A 26884-nucleotide genomic window follows, 5' to 3' on the forward strand; every position below is an offset into this window, starting at 1 on the left:
TCAGTGGTGCACACACAGATGTTCTCCAAGCAATGTTTTTAAAAAGTGCAAAAAAGAGAGGGGTCAAGGGGTAGGATACCTCAGGTGTGTCTCCAGAGTTGGGGCTCAGGTTCTCTGCTCTCCATCCCCAATAAAAACTTTCCTGCTGGGCAAGGTGGTATGAGAAAAGGCTTGTGCATATATAATGTTGGCATCACCATGCCAGGTCAGGAAATCTTTAATTTTTGGTAGTATGAAAGAGAAACAATGGGAAAGCTTCAGAGAGAGAGAGAGAAGGAAGAATCCAGTGAAAACTGGTGAAAGGTAAAATACTGGAAAAGGTGTAAGGAAATTAGTGAAAGGGTGTGAATATGATGTTATACCACCACCTTAAACACATCTGGGGGGAAGGGGGGAAAGAAAGAGAGAATAGTGCATAATGCACACAGTGTAAAATAGAGATTGGCCAATTTCAGATAGTAGGGAAAATGAACATGTCCACAGCTTTCCAGGTCATGTGGCCAGCATGACTGAACTGCTTCTGGCACAATGGGACACTGTGTCAGAAACCAGAGCACACGGAAACGCCATTTACCTTCCCGCTGAGGCGGTATCTATTTATCTACTAGCACTGATGTGCTTTCGAAATGCTATGTTGGCAGGAGCTGGGACAGAGCAACGGGAGCTCACTCCGTTGCAGGGATTCGAACAGCCAACCTTCTGATCAAGAAGCCCAAGAGGCTCAGTGGTTTAGACCACGGTTCCACAAGCTGCATAGCAAACCACATATGTGCTATGCAGCAAACAAGCTGCATAGCATGACCACATAAGTGTCTTTCCCACTCCTACCCACCATGGTCACAGGAATCATAGCACCTTCCTAAGCTGGTCCTGCCTTGCTCCACTTCCTCTCCACTACATAACTGTGTATTCATATTATAAAACAGGGATGGGGAACCTTTGTCCTTCCAGATGTTCTTAGATTCCCATCACCCCTGATCACTGGACCGGGTTGGCTGGGGCTGATAGGAATTGGGAGTCCAACAACATCTGGAGAGTCACATGTTCTTCATCCCTGCTATAAAAGATCGTGTGGAGAAAGTAAGTATGATTTGGATATGTGAATCAGCTCTCATGTTTAAGACTTAAACAGAATTAGAAATTCTATTGACTTCCATGTTTGTTTTTTTCCTAATAAGTGCACTTGACTGTACTTAGACTTTGTGGGGGGAAATCAGTTTTGAAAAGGCTTTGCAGTCTACACAGAACTGAGAAGATTTTTGGCTGGCACATATCCCATGTCTGACCAGTTAAATAGACGTGGTTTTGCATTTGAGCTTAACACATTCATTAAATCGGAAGGTGGAAGGATATTGCCAAATTAATATTCACACACATTGTGGCTATATTTGAGGCTTATTTCTTGATTTGAAAGCAACTGGAGTGACTGAAAAGAATTTTGTGCACTTCTAAAAATCAGACTGATATAAATTGGAATCCGCAGAAGCAGGGAAAACAGGAAGTAATGGTCCATAGGATTAGACTGTTCAGTATATCATGCTCAGCAATATGCAATCTGCTTCACTCAGGAACTATAGAGTTTAATGCTGAGTATGTAACATGACAAGGTGTCGACAGGTGTAAAATCAAACACTGCCATTTTATATGTATGACTTCAGGCAAGACAATTTACCTTGAAAAACATTGCAGCCAAAGGTTTGCGAAAGACACAGCAACAAAAAATGCTCAAATTTTGAAACACTGACTAATGTATATAATTAATATGATTCTGAAATAATGGGTTTTTTTAAACTCTGATATAAGCTTCCTTATACCACAAAGCAGGCTAAGCATCTTTAGGCATCAATGTAAAGGCATTTCAGTTATCTGGATGGGCACAAATCGATTTTTGCTTAGGTGTTTGTGAGAGAAAAGATAAATGCCACATGGGCTAAGGCCGCCTTCACCATCCTGGTGGTCTCCAGATGTTTTGGAATACAACTCCCATCAGCCCAAACCAGCATGCAGAGGCTGTGCTAAGGTTTCTGTAGGATAAGCTTCAGGGGAAAACAGGAAAAGCTTAAATCTCAAACTAGGGGCTCTAGATTCAGTCCACCAGATATGTGTTGTTAGATCTGCTGCAACTTAAACTGGAACAAATTAGAATGCCTCCACCCATTTTTTTTTAACTCTGAGTGTCAAAGGCTGCCTAAAAAAAACCAAAAAAACTAACCATTGGTAATTTTTTTTTGGGGGGGGGGAGGGTTTGTTTTCAGTTTCCAGACTGAAGTGAAAGCAGACTTTTTAAAAATTATATAGCCGGGTGTGTGGGTGTGTTGTTGAGAACTACAGTTATTTATTTGTATCAAACAGAAATACCAAGAAACAAACTGAATAAGAGAAAAGGTCTAACAACTATGGTTGCATGGCATGAGAGCTGATGTAACAAAATATTTCATTATTGGTCCAGTTTTGTTTCAGTTTCATTATGGATCTAGTATAGAAGAAGACAACCACCTTTATCATATTTGACAGACAGAGGGGCCTAAGGGGTTATAAATAACATGAACTGATGGTAACTCCCCACACACTCCAATCTTAAATTATTTTTTCCAAACTGTTGCATATTGCCCTGGAAGTGTCCTTGTGCTGTCAGTCAACTTCACTCTGCCCCAAAAAGAAAGAAAAAAGCTCCTAGTTCTACTTGTCCTTTGATGACATGGATTTGATGCATACGTTCGTCTAAAACGGCAATTTTCCAAAGCTTACTGTGCTACTACAGTGAGAATTGCTATTGCTCTTTCACAGTTGCGTTATCACAAATCTGGAAGTAACTACCATGAATCTAACCAAGTCCTTAAATACACTACAGCCTTGCGTAATTGTAATGCTTTTGTACAACATCTCAAAGTCTTGGCAAGATTCCACACTATTCTTGTCCTTTAGGAGGAAGATTCTCTCCATTCTGTTGTACCAGGGAGATGGATCTAAAATGTCAGTTGTTTTAAACTAGCCAAGTGGAAAGAGACATTGAGGGTATAAGACAGATCCTCAAAAGCTCTAACATGTCCTTTGAAAATCTCTCCATTTTCCAAAAAAAGAATACTTCTGAGAACCTAAGGGGGGGAAAGGTATATTTTATATGACACTGAATATGAAAAGTACCTTTGTAAGCAAAAGAAGGATTCCTTCAACATAAACACCCAGATGGAAGACAGCAACAATATTTATACACACAGCCATGCAAAGAATCACAGAAAAGATGAATGAGAACAATCACATTTCCTGCAAAGTAAAGTACTCCTGTTTGCACATTTGCTTCTGTGCTCAAACGAGTCCTTTGGTGGATTAGTGATACAGTGTGGTGGATTAGTGATACAGTGTGATCACTGGAAAGAAGAATGAGGAATTTCCAGTCCACTATAATCACTGCAGGATGCTGCTACTATAACACAGGACACTGGTGTTTGGATCACATTATACCTATTCTACTCCAGTTATATTGGCTAGCTATTCATTTTAAGGCACTAGTTATTAGCCTTTAAATCCTTAAATGGCTTCAGAACAGATCATCTGAAGGACCACTTGTACCAATACAAGCCTGCCTAAGCTTTAAGATAATCATCTGAGGCCCTGCTCCCTGGGCCACTGGTGAGAACTGTGAGATTAGTGTGTACAAGGGGCAGGACCTTTTCTGCGGTGGCACATCTTTGAAATAAGCACTATCCAAGTAATATGTATGACTAGCATTTAGGAGGATTTTAAAGATCTACATTTTCCAATCTGCAATTGGTTAATTTTAGTGCCTTTAACTAAGGTTTCATCTGCCACTCCTTTATTATTTATTTTAATGAATTATGTATTAAATATGGATTGTTGTTTCTATTATTTTATTATTTACTCTATGAAATATGTTGAAATCCACTTTGTGAAGGTTTTTATTCCCCAGAAATCTAACTGAGAGTAATAATTCTGTACAGTGACATAGGTGTTCTGGAGCACTTTTGAATGCCCTAGGCCAGGCATCCCCAAACTCGACCCTCCAGATGTTTTCGGACTACAACTCCCATCATGCCTAGCTAACAGGACCAGTGGTCAGGGATGATGGGAATTGTAGTCCCAAAACATCTGGATATCCAAGTTTGGGTATGCCTGCCCTAGGCACTCTAAGGTCTGGTTTAGCATGTTTGACTTTTCCTTTTTTAAAAAATAAATAAATAATTTTTATTAAGTTTCCCATTTTAACAATCCAATCAAATCACATTGGATGTTCCAAACTATACAAATACATATCAAATAGTCCAAATATTCTACCTAGATTATAATTTTTTTGTTGGGACTTCCCATGCTTTAAGTTCGGGGGGGGGGGGCTCATCAGATGCATGTTTGACTTTTCCACCTGGGTTACCTGGTGTAGAAAGAGCTGTTAAACTGACTGCCTTGCTTGCAAGATAATCTTGCAATCATGACGACAAATTTATTAAATAGCAGCTGATAAGACCCTCCATGAAAATAATGTTTCCCATTTTTCCTGCTCTAACTTTTAAAAAGCCTCTCCTATGAATAGAAGCCACTTTCAGAAAGCTATATGTGAAGCCAACCTACAGCCTTTTGTCTAGTGTGTTTCAGGATAATCTCCAAACTGGGAAATCAGAACTATGTTTAGGTCTCAAGGTGCAATAACTAAGCAGAAACTAGACATTAGGTTTCTAAAACTACCAGAGCAAGAAATCAGGAAGCCACATTAAGCCATAAAGTAGTATCTAAATCAGGGACTGAAGCAGGTTGCAGAGTGAGAGCCAGCGAGAAATAACTCACAGGCAGTCAGATGCAGTAAAGAACACATCCTCCGTCCAGCCGCTTAAGCCAGGGATTTGTCACACTGAACTGTTTATTGCCATAACAGTTACATAAAAGGCCTTTAGATAATTTAGAAAGAGATTACTAAACACAGACGCCATGAATCTGAAGCTATACCCTGGATTAACAGGATTTGGAATAAACTAGCCTATTCAGTCACTGCCATTGTACGTCCACATGATAGCTGCACATTAATGCAATAATCCTTGTCATTCTGTTATGGACTAAAGGCATTCAACCTACCCCAAATTTCCCATTTGGGTAAAATCAACAGTGTTGCTGCTGCTCAGAAGTACCAATCTACCACTCATGCTTCCAAAGTCTTGTTCTTTATGCTGCACAGTCCCTTCCTAAAAGCAAAAGTCACTGAAACTAAATACCATCCACTGGAATGACACTGTATCCATTAACAATACACTGCTATAAAGATTCGTCTCACGGCAACTATAAATACGCTATTTGGCCACTGCTGTGTGAAATGTGAATGATGTTCCTTTGTTGGTGAAGCTTCAGTGATGCAGAATACAGAACTATATCTGATGTCACTGCACAAGAAACCCCACCACCAACAAAAAGAATAGCTGCTTCCACTTCCAAATCTAAAATTACTTTCGCTGTTCCTTTCTCTTAATGATGCTATCATGTAAAGATACATGATCACAACAGAAAAAAGGACATCTGCCAACAAATCAATTTACTGTATTCATTACAAGAAAGATTTCTGCTCATAAATAATTTCAAAACTGCAAAGACACAAAACAAATAGCAGCAGCTTCCACTTGTGGTCAAAATAGTTTCTAAACAAGACTGTAAGTAAATCTATAATTAAATAAGAGAGGCCACACACCCCAACCTCAGTTTATAATCTACAAACTGGGAGATGGATCCTCCTCCATCCAACCTTCTTCTGCTCCTCCTCTTCTGGTCCTGGGAGAGCAGGAGAGGTGGGGGCAGGATGAGGAAGTGTGGAAGCCCTTAACTCAACACCAGCCTGACCTATCTCTCCTTCCTTCTGCACCTGTTCTTTACTCTCCAATCCTGCAGCTTCTTCTGCCTCTGCCTCTATCTTCCTGGCTGTTACAGGCTCCCCCAGATCACTGATCCATTCCCACAAGTCACTCTCCAACCCCATTTTTCCAGGTGCCCACTCATCAGTATCCAGCCACCACACTGGCACCACACTGTTAGGATGCATTCCCCGTGCTACAGTCATGGAATTGTCCAGCCAGTCCCTGACATCCAGAGAACAAGGTCCAAGATCAAGTTGCGGGAGGACAATGAGAGGAGCAAAGCTGAATCATAGGCCAAGTGCATATATACTGGGGATTCAAGTTCACAACATGGCAACAAAGTCAGTCAAGAACCTGACTGGTGTATCTGAAGAAGTGTGCATGCACACGAAAGCTCATACCAAGAACTAACTTAGTTGGTCTTTAAGGTGCTACTGGAAGGAATTTTTTTTGTTTTGACTATGGCAGACCAACACGGCTACCTATCTGTAACTAGTCAAGAACCTGAAATGCAAGCATTGTTCAAGCAACTTTCGGAAGGGATCAAAGGAGCCAACTACTAGGGGCCAAAGGGTCTTTGCCCTCCCCTCCCAATAAAATATTTGAGGGGGCTGGGCCGCCCCAAAGTTGATGGGCATTGCCATTCAAATGGTGTCCATGCACCACATCATACAATTGATTATGTGGGGTAGGGCTTACTTGCGCCCCCCCATATTTTATTCAAGTTGTAATCCCTGGAAGGGATTGCAGGGACTGAAGAAGCCTACTGAGCACATCTGGTAGTCATCAGTTATCTGAGAAGTTTGGTCTATTCATTTTGCTGGGCATTTTCTTCCACATTATTAGCTGCTAGCAATGAAGGGGTGAAATAAACAGCACTTCAGTGTAGTGTTGATGTTATCTAGCAGGGCAGCAAGGCACAAAGTTACCTGCAGCTTCCTGTCATTGCATGTAGCTTACCTGCTAACTGTAACCTGTAAGGGATATGGACTGGTGTGCCCCCCCCACACATCTGAGATGTTAAGGTCCTAATTATATTACTGAGTTTGGGGAACATTGGGGGAGGTATGTTTTTAACACAGAGGCCACAAATTTCAGCACTGAGGTGATTCCATTAAGAAAGGAATTACAGAATCACACTGATGCTCTGCCATGAAAACAGTCAAGCCCTATTATTCATTTGCTTTACAAAAGACAATGGCAGGATCTCTTAAAATGGTGAATGTTAGAAGATTATGGTAATTTTTTCGAGAGAGATTTATTTTATTTCTGCTTTGCTCTTTGGATTCTTCATGAACAATTCAGACTTTCAAGAGGGGACTTTTAAAAAGATGTGGCACTCTTTTATCATGCAAATATGAATGCAAAATGTGAATAGGAATTAAACCACAGGTTACACAGAAAATAAAGGGAAAACATATCAAAGTTGCTCTGAAAAGCCCACTTCTCCCCAGGGAAATTAAACTTGCAAATATATTCCCTTTTCTTTTTAAACAGACTTTTTCCTATGTGTGCAGGTGGTGGTGGGAAGTAACTAAAGGTATTCAAATGCAGATTCAGTTCAAAAATATACATCTTATTGGAGACTATATGCACTGCATGCCTTTAATGCAGTTCAAAGGCTCAATTAAGACAGAGCAAGGAAACAAAGGAACAGCTCTTTTAATAGAAGCTGCTCCTGCAGAGAACAAAATATAGATGGCCCATCTAAAAAGGTAAGGCAATGTACAACCTAAAAGAACCATCAAAGTCTTTAGTTTGAAACACCCCTGTGTGAGTGATGAGAATGCAGAAAGCAATTGCTAAACATGTGTGTGACATTCAGCTATCAGAATTTTTTTAAACACCCACCCACTCACCCAACAACATACCAAACACCTTGCCTGTCTTCCTGTTGACATATCCCTTCTCCTCAAATCAATACAGTGGTACCTCAGGTTACAGACACTTCAGGTCACAGACTCCGCTAACCCAGAAATAGTACCTCAGGTTAAGAACTTTGCTTCAGGATGAGAACAGAAATCGCACAGTGGCAGCAGAAGGCCCCATTAGCTAAAGTGGTACCTCAGGTTAAGAACAGTTTCAGGTTAAGAACGGACCTCCAGAATGAATTAAGTTCTTAACCCGAGGTACCACTGTACTGTAATGGAGCACAGCAATGACATGTACTGAAGTTTATTGATGATCAACAAAGAAAAATCAATCGTTCAGATAGCAGCCTGTTACAGCTTCCACACACACTCAATTAGAAGCCTTTTGCTCAGAGACACCAGAATGAGAATAACATACAGTGCTAAAACGTTTAAATAAAAGCACCTGAAAAGGGGAGAATCCATCCCTACTGTTGGATATCCTTATAAAGGGTGTGTGTAGGGGGGAATTATTGCAGCCAAAGCCTCAAGTGTTGAATCTTCGTTGACACAGGCAAAGCAGAGGCAAGGACCCTGCAAGCATAGGATCAAAGTCCATAAGGACTGGAGAGTTTATTAGAGACAAGGTCCCTCAGAGAACAAATGGAAGGCTGCAAATCTATCTATATCCTGGAATATATGAGTCCTCTTTTCCTGAAAGGAGCTGCTCTGCAAGAAACCCATTTTACTTAGAGCCATGTGTGCAAATTATAATTAACTGAAGTTGATTGTGGCACAACATTAACTGACACTCACTCTTTTTCTCTAACAACCACTGGTGTCCAGTCATTCATTAAGTCCCAGGGCGCAAGAGTGTTTGGTTACTATTCTTTAGCTCTGTGCCACCCTTAGTATATAAATTCATGTGGCAAAGTTATTAATCCTGGGACACATTCTAAACCTTCATCAGATTCTAAAATGATTAGGTAGAATCCTATTGGTCTTCCTAGCACCAAAGCCACAGCAGTTTACCCTAATCAAAGAGGGGGGATTTTTGTCAGTTCCCATTCCCCTCACCAAAAAAACATTTTGGGGGTTTTGGGAGACCTTGTGTTTGTAGAAGGACACCAACTGAATACAGCCCATTTATTTTGAATTATAGTAAAACCACAAATCAATGAGGTTTCAAAAACAAACAAACTGGCCTTTAAAACATTATCAGGAAGACTTTATGTTTTATGAGGCTTTATGAAGTAGTTGTGCTTGCAGCATCTGTACTAGGTTCACAATCAAGATTCCCGCTATGAACAGCAGACATGCTTCCTTAAGCACCTGTGTACATGTATTGGGTGTGGGGGATGTTAAGGGTGGGGAAGTACCTCTGCTGGAGGACACATTGTGCTCCTTCTGGGGTAGTTTGTCCACCTTTGGTCCCCACCCTGCACTCAACTCTCACTGGTGGCTACTAGAAGCTGTCAACACGCAACAGTGGCCACACTCTGGGAATGGCTTTGACTGGCTGGCTAAACCATGGGAGGGTAGCCGATGGGTCTCAAATCTTTGGTGAGTTAGGGCCTTTCCCTGAATGCAAAGTCAGACTCTGGCAGATTGAGTGGACGAGGCCAGTAGTGGGTCCAATATAAAGAAGGCAGTTTCTGCATGTGCTGCAAAGGGAAGTGAGGGGCAGATGGGGCTTGTCCACCTGGGAAGGTAGGTAGCTCATCTAGGAGAAGGAAAATGCAGATCCTAAACCTCCATTGCCTTGAAGAATATCTTTGGGAGGACAAAAGGCTAAGTAAGGAGTAAACTCTACACAAATCCAGAGTGGAATCCCTAAAATGGTTGGATGGTTGTGCGGCTCCTTCCAGCAATTCCTGCAGCCAAGCTGGTGTCAAAAGTATTGCTCTGCTTTCCTTAGGACTACAGCAGTGAGGCCAAAAAGGGGGATCTTGCCTCCTGGGCAGCCCAGGACCTCCTCACACACTCCCCAGGCTTGCACTCTAGGGAGGTCACTTCGGTGTTGCTAACACAGAGGCACACTCCATTATGTTTCAAGACTGACGGATGCCAATGCAACAATATATATTGGGAAGCTGTGGTGACAGTTATCACTAAGCCTCTCACAGAACCATTGCATGTATTTGTAACCAATTTACGTGTTAGTTGACTTCAATCTGTGTATTATTATTTTTTAAGCCATGTTCATGAGAGTACTATGTCCTACATTAAGGGACGCAAGTGGCGCTGTGGTCTAAACCACTGAGCCTCTTGGGCTTGCCGATCAGAATCCCCGCGATGGAGGGAACTCCCATTGCTCTGTCCCAGCTCCTGCCAACCTAGCAGTTTGAAAGCATGCCAACGCAAGTAGATAAATAGGTACCGCTGCAGTGGGAAGGTAAACAGCATTTCTTTGCTCTTTGGTTTCCGTCATGGTGTCCTGTTGCACCAGAAGCGGTTTAGTCATGCTGGTCACATGACCCAGAAACCTGTCTGTGGACAAATACCAGCTACAGTGGTGCCTCGCAAGACGAAATTAATTCGTTCCGCAAGTCTCTTCGTCTTGCGAGTTTTTCGTCTTGCGATGCACGGTTTCCCATAGGAATGCATTGAAAATCAATTAATGCGTTCCTAGGGAAACCGCCTTCAGACCAGGTCCGGGGACAGTCTGTCCCCCGACCTCTTCTGAAGGCTGGGGGGGGGGGACAAGGGCTTTTCTTCCCACCCCCAGCATTTTAAAAAACCCCGGGACAGCGGAGGACGTCTCCGCTGTCCGGGGCGATCTTAAAATGCTGACGGGCGGCATTTTAAAATCGCCCGGGACAGCGGAGGACTTCTCCGCTGTCCGGGGCGATTTAAAAGCCCCTGGGAAGGCAGGCAGGGGGGACAAAGACTTTCGCCCCCGCCAGCCTTCAGAAGAGGTCCTGGACCTCTTCTGAAGGCTGGCGGGGGCGAAAGTCTTTGCTCCCCCCGCCTGCCTTCAAAAGCTGACCGGCCCAGGCTTCGCGGACCTCTCCACAAGCAGCGGCAGCACTGCCGCTGCTTGCGGACAGGTGCCAGCATGCCGAAGCCTGGGCGCGCCGAGATCAGCGCGCCCAGGCTTCCCGCCCCGCCGCCCGGGATCGGGGCATCGTCCCGATGGCGGGCGGCGGGGGGAGGCGTTCCCGCCCCGCCGCCCGGGATCGGGGCATCGTCCCGATGGCGGGCGGCGGGGGGAGGGGTTCCCGCCCCGCCGCCCGGGATCGGGGCATCGTCCCGATGGCGGGCGGCGGGGGGAGGCATTCCCGCCCCGCCGCCCGGGATCGGGGCATCGTCCCGATGGCGGGCGGCGGGGGGAGGCGTTCCCCCCCGCCGCCCGGGATCGGGGCATCGTTCCGAAGCCTGGCGGCGGCGGGAGGAGGTGTCCCCGCCCCGCCGCCAGGCTTCGGAGGAGGTCCGAGGACAGTGGGGAAGACGGCGCTGCGCTTCCCCGCTGTCCCGGAGATTTCCCTATGGGCTGTCGTCTTGCGAAGCAAGCCCATAGGGAAATTCGTTTTGCGAAGCGCCTCCAAAACGGAAAACCCTTTCGTCTAGCGGGTTTTCCGTCTTGCGAGGCGTTCGTCTTGCGAGGTACCACTGTACCTCAGCCTGAAAGCAAGATGAGCGCCACAACCCCATAATTGCCTTTGCCTGGACTTAACCGTCCCGGGGTCCATAATTGCCTTTGCCTGGACTTAACCGTCCCGGGGTCCCACATTACTTATCTGAGAACATTTACTTCTCACTTCTTCTCCATCAGCAATTATTACTGTGTGTGTATTCCTGTTATTTGTTTGTGCAGTCATAATTTTTTTATGCAGTGTTTGTTTGGCTGCCAAAGTAGATTAATTGAAAAGCGCTGTCACTTCTTCCCATTCGGTCACATTCATTATTCTATCTGCTGCTTTATTGCCTACTAAATACTGGCTGATTATGACGTTTTTCAACTGATTTAAGTATTCTAATCTGGCGTTGCTGCTGTGGAGGAAGAATTATTAAAAGGACTGGGGACTACACTAGAAAAAAAATCTGTCTGTTTCCTATATGAGACTAAGACTGACGTACATTTGCTCATAGTAAGTCATCTGACTGACACATAACTGGTAACCTAGTTATTATTTCCTATACAGGCAGGCATCATCTATGTAGCAGAATCTATTATGTATATTTCCCAGAGCTGAACCAACAGTGTATTCACACAAGAACACTTACGGTACTTCTCTGTAGCTCTTGGCTTGGATTTGCAAGTATATTTGTGAGAGCCTAAAACAAGCATGCATACTTATGCAAAGGGAGCACTCCAAATTTTCATAGATTTTCCATTTCTGCTACACACAACATGTCCTGCTACTATAGCATATCTCTTTGAAGCATTATTTCACAGCTTCCTTTAGCTGGACAAAAGTCCACCCAGCACTTCAGCTGAATTCCCCCTAGGTTTTGGGATTCCAGAAGGACTTTATCTCTGAACACAGAGAAGTAGATTTCACATGTGTATGGAGACCTCTGTAATGAGCAAGCATGGTAACAAAGTTTCCCACTCCAATTTGGGCTCCCAACACATCCCCACATGGGAGGCATGTTTTAGGACTCAGCTATAAAGCTGCAAATAAAAAGTTTTAAGTGTGTTTTAAGTGCAATACACAATGTGACACTAGATGGCGACGGTGAGCCTTATGGAAAATTCAATGTATTTTTTAAAATGCCTTTTAAAAAAGCATTTTCAGAAAGTTTTTTATGTAGTATAGATTCCACCATAGTTATATAGAAGGCAAGTGTATTAATGGTTATCTGTCCAGAACTGTTAAATCTTATGCAGAGTTTTGGGGATTTTGGCTATTAGTCCACTCATGCATTTTGACTTCTCCTTCCTTTTCTCTCTCTGTCCTACTCCCAGCAAAATAATAATAATAATAATAATAATAATAATAATAATAATAATAATAATAATAATAATAATAATAAAAAAATTCTGCTTCAGAGTTTTCTCCAACTTTCTGAAGCAGATTTTGAGAGTGTGCAGAGGCTGCAAGGAAAGGAAGAGATAGTGGAGTTCTGCTTCGCAAACAGACGTTTGTTGCATGAGTGGAACAGCAGTGCTGGGTACAACCAGTGTTGTTCCGAATGTCAATATTGATCCAGGCATTCTGGAGAAACCAGTTTCTCAGGCTCCCTGGGACATGGACACTGCAGTGCTACAGGCACCTGGAAAGGACAAAGAAGGCATCCCATAGGGTGCCATTGCTGCTGCCCCACCACCCCTGGTCTCATAGAACACAGCATGGTGGAATTTTTTATTTTGACATACGGCTTGGAAAAAGCAAGCCATCACAAACTTTCTTGTACAACAGTTTCATTTTCTGAGCTCACTTCCAAATCAACTGAAATTGGTCCATCACTACAACATTGCACTAACTGCAAATTTACCTGTTTTCACCTATTAAATATTGGATGGCATGAGACAACTTATTTATACATCACAAAGGAGCAGGTTCTGCATGCCTAGATCTATTCCTAGCTCAGCTCTCTAATTATTTCCTCTTGTTTTCATTTTTACTTTGAGATCAAACCGAATCAAAAATTGGTTTCTTATTTCTGCCAGATACAATTTAAAAGGTTTCTGGGATTTTTTTATCAGGAGACTGAAGCTTTTAAGAAGCATGTCTGACAGTTAGTCTTCTAAACTCTGAGATTTTTTCTTTAAACTGTCCACACAGCTCAGGTTAATGGTCCCTTCTCTCTCTTATTACTACACCCCACAAACTCAGTTCTTATAGCTTTGACAAATCCAATGACATTTCTCATCTGTTAACATGGGAATAACTTTTCCACTATGTTAGCATGGCAGGGCAGGGCAGACAGTTCCAGTAATCAGTTTTGGCACTTACAAAAGAGCCTCTTACAGACAGTTTCAGGCTGCTTTCTCAGATGACATGAAGTCTCGCTTTAGCTTTAAATTTAATGTTGTGCTACAGATCACTGAAGCTTTTAAAAATTTACTTTACGCTCTCTGTGGAGGTCAGTTTCCTTGGATATTTCCCCCCAAATGTGGAACTGACATACGGGTAACAATGTCCAAATCCCCCCAACAAGATGAAAATTAAAGGTTATCTGGATCATTTCCCAACTACCTTCATAATGAAGTGGGTCGTGATATTCCTAGCTTCACTGAACTGCTACTTAGGTTTCGTTTGAGACTGCATTGGTTTGCTTATTTTAGAATTGGAAATTATTAGGGGGATTAAGATCTCCAGGTTTGAGTGATTAGACTTGCGTGACAAAATGGGCTTTACTATGTACATTCAAACTGTCCCTGCTGTAGGCAACACTGAGCTAAATGGACCAATGGTTTCAATGAATATAATGGTTCTAACACTGTTTACTGTTTAAATAAGTTGGAGCACTTCAATAAATCCTATGGGACAAGTTAAGAGCTACTTTTAGGGTTTTAACCAAAGCTGTGCAGCACAAATGCAACTGTGAGATGCAATAGTAAGCCTGGACATGACTTTTTCTTTCCAGTACCAGAAATAGACTGAGGATAGCGCCTGTGGCTGGGAAGGCCTAGTTTCCAATTCCATTAATAATTAACTTTATCACCAGCAGCCACTTCCCATTTTCTGACAAGAAGTCTGTAAAATGTCGTTCTTTATCAGCTCCAGATGATAAAATGTTCCCTATAGTCAAGGAAGAATGATGCAAGCCTCCTCATTTTTCAAAATTGCAATGGCATTTCTAAAAAGAAAAAAACCTGAGAAATAGACATGGAAACCTAGTTGTGGGGAGGCAATGGAGCAGTTAGACATTGTTCTTCTCTTTAGAAATCTCCTGCTATTACTGATTCACAAAGGCAGTAAAGATGGAGTTATCATGTTTAAAGCTGCTTGGAAAGAAAAACATATCACTGTAAATGCATCCGGACATTAATATGCCCCCTTCATAAGACAAGCGTGCTAGTCATTAGAAATGATGTAGAATCTGTCAACCAACAAGAGAGATTACAATTCATATGTGTGAAAATAATCAGTGCTAATCAATTGCCCTGATATTTTCAAGAGAAATGCCGTATGTTCCGGTGTATAAGACGAACCCAGGAAAATCACCCCAAAAGTCGGGGGTCATCTTATACATGGAGCCACCTGTTGGGAAGGAGGAGAGGGAGCCGGTGAGCAGAGGCACCCCTTCTGCTGTTGCTCCCCCTTCCTCCCCACGGAAGGGGACACAGCCTCCTGTGACACAGCACGAGGCCTCGCCTCTTCTGTACCGGCACAGTGCATGTTCGTTGGCTTCTGCTCTCTCCTCACCACGGAACGTCCTTCTTAGCATGGCACTCATCCACCCGCCGGCCTGCTGCTGCCGTCGCGGGAGCCGGATCTGGCCTCCCCCGTGGCCGCACAGGGTTTCGCTCAGCTCGCGGGCGCCATGAAAAGCCTGCCGCGGCAAGGTGGTATACGGCTTTGGCCGGGGCTCCAAGGAGCTGGGCATCCCCACAGGTGAGGGTGGTGGAGGCTGAGGCGGGCACTCGCGGCCTTTTCCCAGAGGGAGGGAGGGAGCTGGGCCAGGCCAGGCCTCCCTCCCTCCGGGTGGCAGGTTTCAGTTTCATTCCGCCCACCAAACACCTCACTTCAGGCTGCTACTGCTGCGACAGCAGAGGCAGCGGAGGGCTGCGCGCTCTGCCCCTGGCGGTGCTTGGTGGGCGGCCAAACTCTGTAATTTAACAGCAAAAGTGGGGGGGGGGGTCGTCTTATACGCCCAGTCGCCTAATACGCCGGAACATACGGCAGTTTGAGGGAATCTCATTATTGCTTCAGTACTCTCCAAAATGTACTGGGTCATGCTCTAATTTGGACCTTTTAAGTGACATATTACAATCCTAGAAGTACACTAGATTAGAGAGTAACTCCTACTGAATTGACGATTCCCATCAGTGACTGCTTAAACACCTTTCAGGGGGAAAGAGTCATCCTACAACAAAATAGGATTAAGGATAGAATACCCTGAACACAGTGTCAGAAGTGAACACGTAGAAATGCACTAAAACAATGGGCAAATAGACCCTGTGTTATCTTCAAGAAGAGACCCCATCACTTTCTACTGAGCTATTTATTTATGGTGTTTCAATGCATGGTTCAGAGCCTCCCAAAGCAGTCTTCTGGCTTTAGATGCTTTCTGCATCTTCCCCTTTAGTCTACAGTTGACATGTGGGGTCAAAAGACATCAAGGATGCAATTCTAAGCATATTTCGACTGTGTTCCTTCCTTTCAAATTCTTTCCGCTTGTGTAAAAAAAATTCCCTTCCTTGCCAGCTCCTCTCCTTGGGTGTGTGTGTGGGATATTGCTTTTTATTATTGCATTTTGTATTTTGTGTTTTTATGTTGTAAACCGCCCAGTGATCTTCGGGTGAAGGGCAGTATATAAATTTAATATTTATTTAAGTAGACTCCTACTCTGTCATTGTTGTTGTTAGAATTTATATACCGCCCTATACCCAGAGGTGTCAGGGCAGTTCACAGAAAGAATAAAATCAAAATATAAAACCACAAAATACATAATCAAAATAAAAACAAACCCCCCTCCAAAAAAACCCCAGATTTTAAAAGGGCATAGGATGTCAATCAAATCAACCAAAGGCCTGGTTAAAAAGGAACATTTTCCCCTGGTGCCTAAAGGTGTATAATGAAGGCGCCAGACGAACATCCCTGTGAGGAGCATTCCACAGACGGGGAGCCACTACAGAAAAGACCTGTTCTCACGTTGCCACCCTCCAACCTCTCGAGGAGGAGGCACACAAAGAAGGACCTCAGAAGATGATCTCAGGGTCCGGGTAGGTTCATATGGAAAGAGGCACAATACCTTGAGGTACTGTGGTCCTGAGCTGTTTAAGGTTTTATAGGTCAAAACCAGCACTGTGAATTGAGCCTAGAAGCTAACTGGTAGCCAGTGCAGTTGGACCAGGATCGGTGTAATATGCTCAAACTGTCTTGCTCCGGTGAGCAACCTGGCTGCTGAATTCTGCACTAGCTGAAGTTTCCAAACCATCTTCAGATGCAGCCCTACGTATAACGCATTGCAGTAATCTAACCTTGAGGTTACCAGAGCACAGACAACAGTAGTTAGGCTGTCCCTGTCCAGATAGGGGCGTAGCTGGGCCACCAGCCGAAGCTGATGGAAGGCACTCTGGGCCACTGAGGCCACCTGAGCCTCAAGCAACAGCAAAGGAAACAGGAGTACCCCCAAGCTATAAACCTGCTCCTTCAGAGGAAGTGTAACCCCATCCAGAGCAGGCAATCTCCCACCCATCCTGTCTAGGAAACCACCCACTAACAGTGCCTCAGTCTTATCTGGATTGAATTTCAGTTTGTTGGCTCTCATCCAGTCCATTACCTACAGATGTAAAGGAGAAATAGAGCTGAGTGTCATCAGCATACTGCTGACAACATACTCCAAACCTCCCGATAACCCCACCCAGCTGTTTCATGTAGATGTTAAACAACATAGGGGATAGGACTGAGCCCTGCAGAACCCCACATTGAAGGTTCCATGGGGCTGAAAAGCATTCCCCAAGCAACACCATCTGGGAATGACCATCCAAGTAGGACTGGAAACACCGCAAAGTGGTGCTACCCACCCCTAGTTCTGACACTTGCTCCAGAAGGATACCATGGTTAATGGTATCGAAAACCAATGGGAGGTCAAGGAGAATTTACAGGGAAGTTTACCTTGTCTCTTTCTTGACAGAGGTCATCATACAGGGCAACCAAAGCAGTTTCTGTGCCAAAACTGGGCCTAAGGCCCGATTGAAATGGATCCAGAAAATCAGTTTCTTTCAGAAGTGCCTGGATCTGGTCTACAATCATTTGCTCCAGAACCTTGCTCGCTCAGGAAAGGGAGATTAGCAACTGGCCGGTAGTTAGTTAGGTTTTCCGAATTCTTAAGGAGTGGTTTTACCACTGCCTCCTTCGAACAGGCAGGGACCACCCCCTCTCATAAAGAGGCACTGGCCACCTGCCTGGTCTAGTCAGCTGTTCCCTCCTTGCTGGTTTTCATCAGCCAAGAGGGGCAAAGGTCTAGAGCGCAAGTGGTTGCCCTAACTGATCCGAGCACCTTGTCCACATCCTTGAGCCTTACCAACTGAAACTAATCCAACACAACAGGACTAGACTGTGCTCTGGACACCCCAAGAGATTCATCTGCTATAACAGCAGAGTCAAGGTCTTGGTGGATGCAAGCAATTATATCCTCAAAATGCTTTACAAACAAGTCACAGCAAGGTACTGTTGGTTCTACCACCTCCTTTGGGCCTGCATGTAAAAGACCCCGTACAGCTTTGGCCAGCCCTTTCTAGGTAGCTTACAATTAGGGATATTGGAGAATTCTGTTTGAAACAGGAGTAGCAGCGACATTGTCGTACGCACAAGATGGAAAGATACAGCCCTACCTACTATGGAGGAATGCTTGATAAAATCATTGGACTTAGCTGAGATGGAAAAGTTAACCTGCTTAATCAGAGAAAAATCTTTTTGACATTTATTAGGGATTGGAAACTTCTTATGGACTTTTTGCGTGAAAGAGAAAATGAACTTGTAATATGTGGATCTAAAGATTGAAAAAATATTGGCTTATAGAAAATAGGATAGTTGGCTGTCAAGGAGTGAACAAGTTACTATATTTAGCTGACAGATGGAGAATCAGAAGTCTTTTCATCTTCCTTTTCTCCCTCGCTCCTTTTTCTTTTTTTACTTTTCTCCTCTTTCCTCAATTTTGAAAGTATTTCTTTTATTCAGGTGTATTATAAAAATATATTTTGTATTGGATATAAACTTTTGTATATCTTGTGGTTTCCAGCAACTAGTATTTAGAAAGGAACTGCTGCTGACTGAGGAAGTAGAGCATATCCATCAGGGACAGTAGTTATTAAATGATTACTTGAATAATTGCATAATTAATCACATTTGTTTCTGGCATAGTGGACAGTGAGATTAAAAAAAGCTGTAATTTGATACACACCTAGTTCAACACATGGTGATAACAGAAAAACCTGAAAACAGGATGGAACCTTGCCATGTAGCAGGGAAAAGCCAGCTACCGTAATTCCTATTTGCAGTTGCAGCACTTTCTCCAAGTTTAGTAAAAATCAATGGTGTGGCAAATTCACTGGGCAGAATCAGTGGCAACTTGTGAGCTTGTCGTTTTCATTCTAAAGAAAGAGCTATGTAGTCTATATTTCCTTTGGGCAGATCACTGCAAATGTGTGTGCTGAAACTTGATCTGGGAGGAGTTCCGTGCATGTACTTGGCCACTTTCAATCTGACATGCTGGAGAACCTGGCATGCACTTGCTGTCCTTTACTACCACATGTTGAGCTGGTTATAAGAGGCCCTTTAGCCCCGCAGTTATCAGAACAAGTTGACGTATGGCTGCTTGGTAATACAATCTTTTAAAAAAGGAGGGTATTAACGTTTCATAAAATAGGATAGCAACTGCCAAGCCAATGAAATGAGCACTCAGCTGTTAGGAATGATTGTCACTTAAATATATCCTTTTTAAGGCACACGATAAGCATCTAATAGCATATCACTCCAGACGAGAGTAGTGGCAATTTCTCTGCTGTTACTTATATATGGCTTTCCCCCTTGCTTCTGACAGGAAGGAATGTGCTATTACATTCCCGTACATCAGATTATTATCATTTTTGTGAACATATAAAATATCATAAGTAACATTTATTTCACACCATATGCTGAGTTTTACCATGGTTCTATTTTAACAATAAAACACAGAATAAAGATGTTAAAGAAGGCATTAAAACAGAGGTGGGAAAACTCAGACTTGAGGGTCAAATGAAGCCTCCCCCAGCCCTCTGGCCCTCCCCCTGCCCCCGGGATTCTCCCCAGACCACACCCCTCCCTGGTTCTGGTCCACACTCTCATTCCTGGGAAATAAAATATTGCTCAAAGGGATTGTACAATAAAGGAATTTCCTTAGGGGATTTCCAGACCAAAAGAGAAATGGCAACAACAAACATTTGGGATCATCAAAGGGAGTGTTAAAGCAATGTTTATCCAATGAGGCATAGTAATAGAACTTCAGGCATTTTCACTCTGGATTTGGGTGCAAACAGCATGGTTGCAGAAGGAAGATGTTACAAGGGGACAAAAATACAAAGTGTGTGTATTTTTCAATCCTGAAAAAAAGTAATGTACAGCCTATTAGACTTTTTAATTTTAAGACATACGGTATAAATGGCGGGGTGGGGTGGAGAAAACAGACGAGGGAGAAGCAAATGATGGAGCAAAGCTAGGACAGAGAAAGGGTAGTCATGTGCTCAACCTCTAAAAGTCACAGGCAGAAAAAACTGGATCATTTTCAAAGACTAGATGTTAACCAGCAGAGGCAGACTTTGGTCTTTCAAATTTCAGAGGTGCCCTGTGCAAGGCCAAAATTTGGCACCCGCTTAGTTCTTGCCTTCTGCTTAGTTCATTACGTCATAGTTGTAATGCCCTGCAATGCCCTGTAGGTGTGGTGCCCAGTGTGGCAGAACAGTCATGCTGCCCTAAATCCACCTCTGTAACCAGGAGATTTCTACCTCAGAGTCTCCAGTGTCCATAAATCCCCACTGAAAGCTCCACTTCCAATATGCCATCCCTTCCCATTATGAAGCAGTTAGGTGTCCCGAGGCAATTGAGGAGGCAAATTCTGCCTAGCCCTCAGACAACATTCCCCACTATCTGCCTATCTATATTTCATCCCCACATGGAACATACCCTCACCCATTTTTGTTGAATATAAATCCTGCAGAAATAAATTCCTATTGATTCCTTTTTTGAAAAAAAGATGCTACAGCTCAACAATGACCAAGTATCACACTAAGAGGAAAGCAAGTTACTACATGTACAGAAATGATGTCTTTTGCCTTTTTCTGTTTCTTTTGTTTTGTTTTCTCACCCTTTTCTTCAGGTTATTTTTTTATCGTTTCTGAACTTTAGTGAACATGTGACCCTGTGAACAAAAAGACTGAAAACTGAGGACCACCAACAGAAAAAGAAAAGAGAGATACCATAGCTCAAGCTTCTCTGAAGGTTACATGGAAACTCTGTCTCGCATTCCAGCAGTGGGGCAGGCTGTACTTTTTCAGGTTTTAGGGACATGCATTCTGCATGTGTTAGACAGCACTCTCAGCAGCTATTACTTTAAAACTTTCGGGACACTGAAAGCAACTTTTGGGCCTGAATCCTGGCTCCAAGACAGACATAGAGGCAAATGTGATTTATATGGCTCTCTAGCTTGCATAAAGCTGCTAAGTGTTAATTTATCCAAACCCAAAACTCATGAGCAGTTGCTTACCCAGTGCCAATAGCAGTTTAACGCCACATCTTTCATGCAGTGAGAATTCTGAATCTCTAAAATGTGAATATCTTTAGGCTTACATATCCAAGCATTAAAAGCACCACTTTGGCTTGAATTGCAGTCATCAAAAATCCTTGATTCAGAAGTCATAGTGAGGTAATAAAACATGACATTACATAAGATGGCCTGATAAATCAAGGATGCTGTACATACTGCAGTGGAGAAAGAAATACACTGAAAGGGCTTGTATTCTATATAGCATCAATGAAGTTAGTTGGACTTGACACAAGTTCAAAAAGGGTTCTAGGGACGCCGGAGCATTCAGCTGGCTATCTAAGTAAACTTTATAACAGCAGAGAAACAGACACGTTTTACTGTATTGGTTTTTTAGATTTCAGAAATATGCTCTTCTTCTTATCAGGTGAGAATCTCATGATCCTGCCAAGAAGTATCTTTCATCCTTCAGAAGCTGGAGCTCACTTTGATGTGCAAAGTGTCAGCTGCAGGGGTGTGTGGGTGTGGGCGCATTCACCTTTTGGGGACCCACTTCTGTATTATTGCTTTTTCCAACTGAATAAGAGGCACGTATTGGCAAGAAAGTGTTATATCTGGGAAAACAGGGTCTGTTGGGATGAATGAATGAGTGGATTCCAAGTGGACCTGATTTTGCCATAACCTCAAGTTAAGGTAAAGGTAAAGGTACCCCTGCCCGTACGGGCCAGTCTTGCCAGACTCTGGGGTTGTGCGCTCATCTCACTCTATAGGCCGGGAGCCAGTGCTGTCTGCAGACACTTCTGGGTCACGTGGCCAGCGTGACAAAGCTGCATCTGGCGAGCCAGAGCCGCACACGGAAACGCCGTTTACCTTCCCGCTAGTAAGTGGTCCCTATTTATCTACTTGCACCCGGGGGTGCTTTCGAACTGCTAGGTTGGCAGGCGCTGGGACCGAGCAACGGGAGCGCACCCCGCCGCGGGGATTCGAACCGCCGACCTTTCGATCAGCAAGCCCTAGGCGCTGAGGCTTTTACCCACAGCGCCACCCGCGTCCCTCAACCTCAAGTTACTGCTATGTGTATTTTGTGCTGTGTAATAAACAGTTCCTTCAAACAAACAAAAAACACATTGCCTGGTGACAGAATGTGGAGTGATCTATGTGAAGCAAGTCAACACCAAACCCAGAATTTAGTTTGGAAACTAATCTAGCTACAGAAATCATAGTAAAGCTTGTTGTATATGATGCCATTTAAAGAATCATTATTGAGACTAGTGTCTTTACATATAAAGCAACTAGAAAGGTGCTGCATGAGTTTAAGTGGAGTTGATTTTTGATAACCTAAAAATAATCCTGAGCATTATTTCTAGAAAGACAGGTTGAGATAAAAGCAGTATATATTGCTGTGGTGCCAGCTGTCTGAAACACTTACTATCAAACTTCTGGCATATCCTTAGAACAGTGTTGATATTTAAGAAATATGTTATTGTACTTAGGAGATGTAAAATGTCAGTGCTGTAGCATATACCGCCACATCACATGAATGCCAAAAGAGACCACATGCAATTTCCTTTGAAAATGCAAATCTGCATACACACATATTTCAACTTCTGCGCTTGGCTTTTAACAAGCAAAAAAATAAAACTGAAGCTCAGCTTAAAAAAAATAAAAAATCCACTAAACTTTATATGCTCACTCCAACTCCAGATCTCTCTTAACAGCTTTTCAGAATGACAGTTTAAATCAAGAAAATGTCACACATTGTATAGTAACAGCCCTAATCTTTCCTGTAAATTGCTGCTTGTGGTTTTCAAAAACATAGGAAATTGCTGGCAATTGACAATGTGTCGCACTGCAAGGATAACTTGACTTTTGCACATTTAAACAAAACAGTCTTAAATTATTCATGCATATCATTCAACACTTAGGCAATTCTCAGAATTATTGATTTCAGAAACCTTGAGCCTTCCTTTTATACTAGACTCTCTTCTCCTTCTGCACTCAATAAATAAAAGAAATTCAAAACATTTCAGGGCTCACTCATCATATTTATGTGGTCAATCTTACAACAACCCTAACAATTATAAGAGAGCACAATAAGGGAGGTTTTGTTTAAGTGCCAACCTCAAATGGGAAAAGAGTCTCAAGAAGCAAGCATTTTACAAGTGGGTTTCCACCTGAATTTTAAAGAATACAAAAACCAAATTGTAGTATCCAACAAAGGCCATTCATCTCATTTTAAATAGGGTTTGAATAGGAGCTGCAGATAATTGTATCACACATACTTTCTTTATCTTAACTGTAAGATATATCTGCAAAATGTGCACTCTCCTTCCTTGGAGGTTTTTGAGCAGAGGTTGCATCTGACAGGTATGCTTTAGCTGAGATTCCTGCACTGCAGGGGGTTATACTAGATGACCCTTGGGGTCCCTTCCAAACCTACAATTCTATGATTATATAGTACAAAAGTATTTAGGATTGGCTGAAATATGTTTCGGACAGCACTAGACAGCAAGGAAGTAAGGCAGAACTGCATTCAAAAGCAACATCCCTGCTTTGAGTTCTCCCTCTGCTGGCATGGGTACCCACAGAGATTTTCCCTAGGAGGTGGGGTGGTAAAAACTGTGAAAGGGTAACTAGCACAAGAGAACAGGTCTATCCTTTCTGGTCAACCTGGTAAAAGACTGGTGATGGGGCATGAACATACCTGGCCTCTGGGAAACTTTCATCCCAGGTCTACCTCTCAGTTGATTCTCAACAGGTAGAACTGCTAAGAGAGGCAGATTTAGGGTAGTGTGACTGGTTCCACCATACTGTGTGTCAAGCCTAGGGAGCACTGCAAGGTGCCACAACTATGATGTAAGTGAATTGAGCAGAATGGAAGGTGACAGGTGGGGTGGCACCAGTGGTGGAGTGTGGGGGGGTACAAGGGTGGTTGCCCAGGGTGCAAAATTGTTTGGGGCACAAAACGTCAACACTTGGTGCTGCCTCGATACAGCTGTACACTTCCGTTGCTGGGTTTCATTGAAAATGGCTTCTCCATGAGAGCCAGGAAATGACCTCTCCAGACAATGGAATGACTCCTCTTTTCTTATCTCTGTGGCTGCAATCTCCTGGGTGACACAGACGCTGTTAGGCAGTTGAATGTGCATGCATATTTCCCTCCCACCATCCCTCACCTCCACACAGCCCTAGGCACTGGCAACCCATGTTAAATTTTGGCCTTCTGAAAACCGAAGTCCACCCCCGCTGCTATCCATCTACAGATAGATCCTGAATCCAGGTAATGTTTTTCTATCCACCATCAAAACCCTCAGTTCTTTCCCTTGCAGTTGCAGAATGGGATACTGTGGTATAATAAAAGAAAATGAATTTCCTACTTAAAACAATATTGCTGTTTTATGATCCTGTTTTTATGCAATTCTATGAAACCACTGTAAATGTCACCTGGGAAAATGCAAAACTATTTTTGGCACCATCTGGAAAGGCTTTCTAATTAAGGCCTCAGGAATGCAGTTGTATGAGTGAAGCATACCTACAAAAAGTTATTCTGAAGCTTGCAGGGAGTGGAGAAAGACTTTGAGGGACTCTTGTTCCATACAATAGGGAACCAGCTGAGCCATGGGCTGGATGCTCCTCATGTGGCCTCGCCATCTTGCTCACAGCAGCCCCTCCTGAGTTAGCCTCTCCACTAGTTAGATATTTTCTAATGCCTAACTGCAGCGTGAGGTTGTTTTTTGGAGGGTGGGGGTCACTGCTGGGACAGGAAGGGTTAAGCATCCACATCCTGTGTGCAGTGACTGTATGTGGGGAGGGGAGATATGCTGGGGGTGGGGGTGCAATGTGTGTCAGTTTGCGTGTGGTGTAGCATGCCCATTCTTGCTTTGACCTCACTCACCACTAGCCCAGCAGCATCATAGTCTGCAACACTGAAACAGATGCAAGCCAGCATCTCTGATAGTGAGCCTGGTTGAGAATGGAGGCAATGATTGAGATTGGAGGAAATGATGTGACTTTCAGCTTCTGAAACTCAACCATCTCTTTCTATCACCGCTCTTGGTCCTGGCATTATACTTCTAGCTCAGCCACTGGTTTAGCCTCACCAGTCTGTTTTGTTTGAAATAATAGTAAAAACATAACCTCACCTCTTCCAATACTCATCAACTATCAGTGAATAGCAGAGCATTACAAAAAACTAGCATGCTGGTCTTTTCTTGTTCCACTGAGGAGCCTACAGGGCAAGGCAGCAAGGGAGGTTGGCTACTGCAGCACCATGGACAGTTCCTAGTGAGCAACTTTCTCTGACTAGATCAGAATTGCAGAGGCCTTTTGAGACATGCACATATTAACACCTTTCCCACTTTGAAGTTTTCATACCTTATTGCCAACTACTGATTGAACTCTGACAACTTCTGAAAACAGAACTCTGGTTGTGCATGCACGGAACAAGCATAAAATCTCCCCTCAACACTGGATCTTGCCTAAAAGTTTTTATTTTCCAATACAAACCAAAAATCATGCAAAATTGTCTGAAACTGAAAAGAGTGAATATAATAAAGAACATCTGAAAGAAAGGCTAACTCAGATATCTTAGAGACTTTTCCTCCAAAATAAAATTCATAATCAAAACTGTGGTGTAATAAAAGAAAATGAAGTTTCACTTTGAAAGTCTACCTTGAAAAAAACAGACTTAAAAAAGACAACGCTGTAGAAAAAATGATCAGACTAACAATAAACCTTCAGGACCAGAAATACAAATACACCAAAACAACATCAGGATGTTATTTAGGTATGATGATTAAAATAGTCAAAAAACCCAGAATGAACTTTATTACATGAAATACTATAGGGCTTGTGGGGTCTATGATGTAGCAGAAAGATTAGAAGAAACCACATGAGCAGAAGAAAGAAACAGAGGACCCACCAGGTCAGCTGACATTGAGTGTGTAAGAAACTTGCATAGATATTTTAATGCTTTAGACACCGCTTCGAACAAGTTCTTCTCTGTTACTATGCCATGTACTTGCTGATTTCATTAAATATATGCACATTTACTTTTTATTATAATTCTTTTGTGCCAACTCACCCTGCCCACCCACTCCCATGCTACTGAATAGGTGACAGAATAATTATTGGGTTTTATATTAATATTTACTTTTGAGTTTGTTTATTATTAACTTAAAAATACTACTGTATTTCCTTTATTGGGCATTCTCAGAGGCCTATTCAAACTACTGAGCTGATGGGAGATGGTTTGGATTTTGTAAAAAAGCTTTGGCGGTGGGGTCCCTGTACCCCGAGCAGTCACATATTCTGAAAGTAAAAGATACTGCTGTTAACTCTCCAGGGAACCAAAATAACATGTAGGCTCTCATCTGTGATTTTTATTTAATATTGTGAAATAGGAATAGAATTATAGTCATGAAACAGCATTAGGCTGTTTTTGCATAATGGTGCTCCAAACAGCTGTTGGTACTTGTTTTCATGCTGTTATGTGTTAAAATGCCACACTATTTAAAATGTTACTTATATATTTAAAACATTTTTAGCCCACTCTTATTTGCAAAATGCAATTCCAGAGCAACCAATAACCAGTGCTATTTTTCTAGAAAAAATAAAGGTGCCGGAACTCACAATGAACACCTCTCTCATAATGCAATGGCACCCACCAGAGAGGTGCCAGAACTGAGTTCCATTGAGTTCCAGCTGAAAAGAAAGCCCTGATAGTAACTAATATGTTTCCCATGTCCAGCTGCACTCAGTGATCACCCTCTACAAGAAAAAATAGGTGAGGCAGCCCAAACATTTACTATAACAGACAGACTGGCAAAT

The 26884-nt window shown here is 42.9% G+C and overlaps 1 protein-coding gene across 4 annotated transcripts in view; it reads right to left on the reverse strand.

Moving 5' to 3' along the window:
* Window positions 1–26884, reverse strand: part of NKAIN3 (sodium/potassium transporting ATPase interacting 3) — a 193878-nt gene that overhangs the window by 71087 nt on the left and 95907 nt on the right. The window lies entirely within an intron of this gene.

The sequence above is a fragment of the Podarcis muralis genome, chromosome 8, assembly GCF_964188315.1.
Source record: "Podarcis muralis chromosome 8, rPodMur119.hap1.1, whole genome shotgun sequence".
Taxonomy (NCBI): Eukaryota; Metazoa; Chordata; class Lepidosauria; order Squamata; family Lacertidae; genus Podarcis; species Podarcis muralis.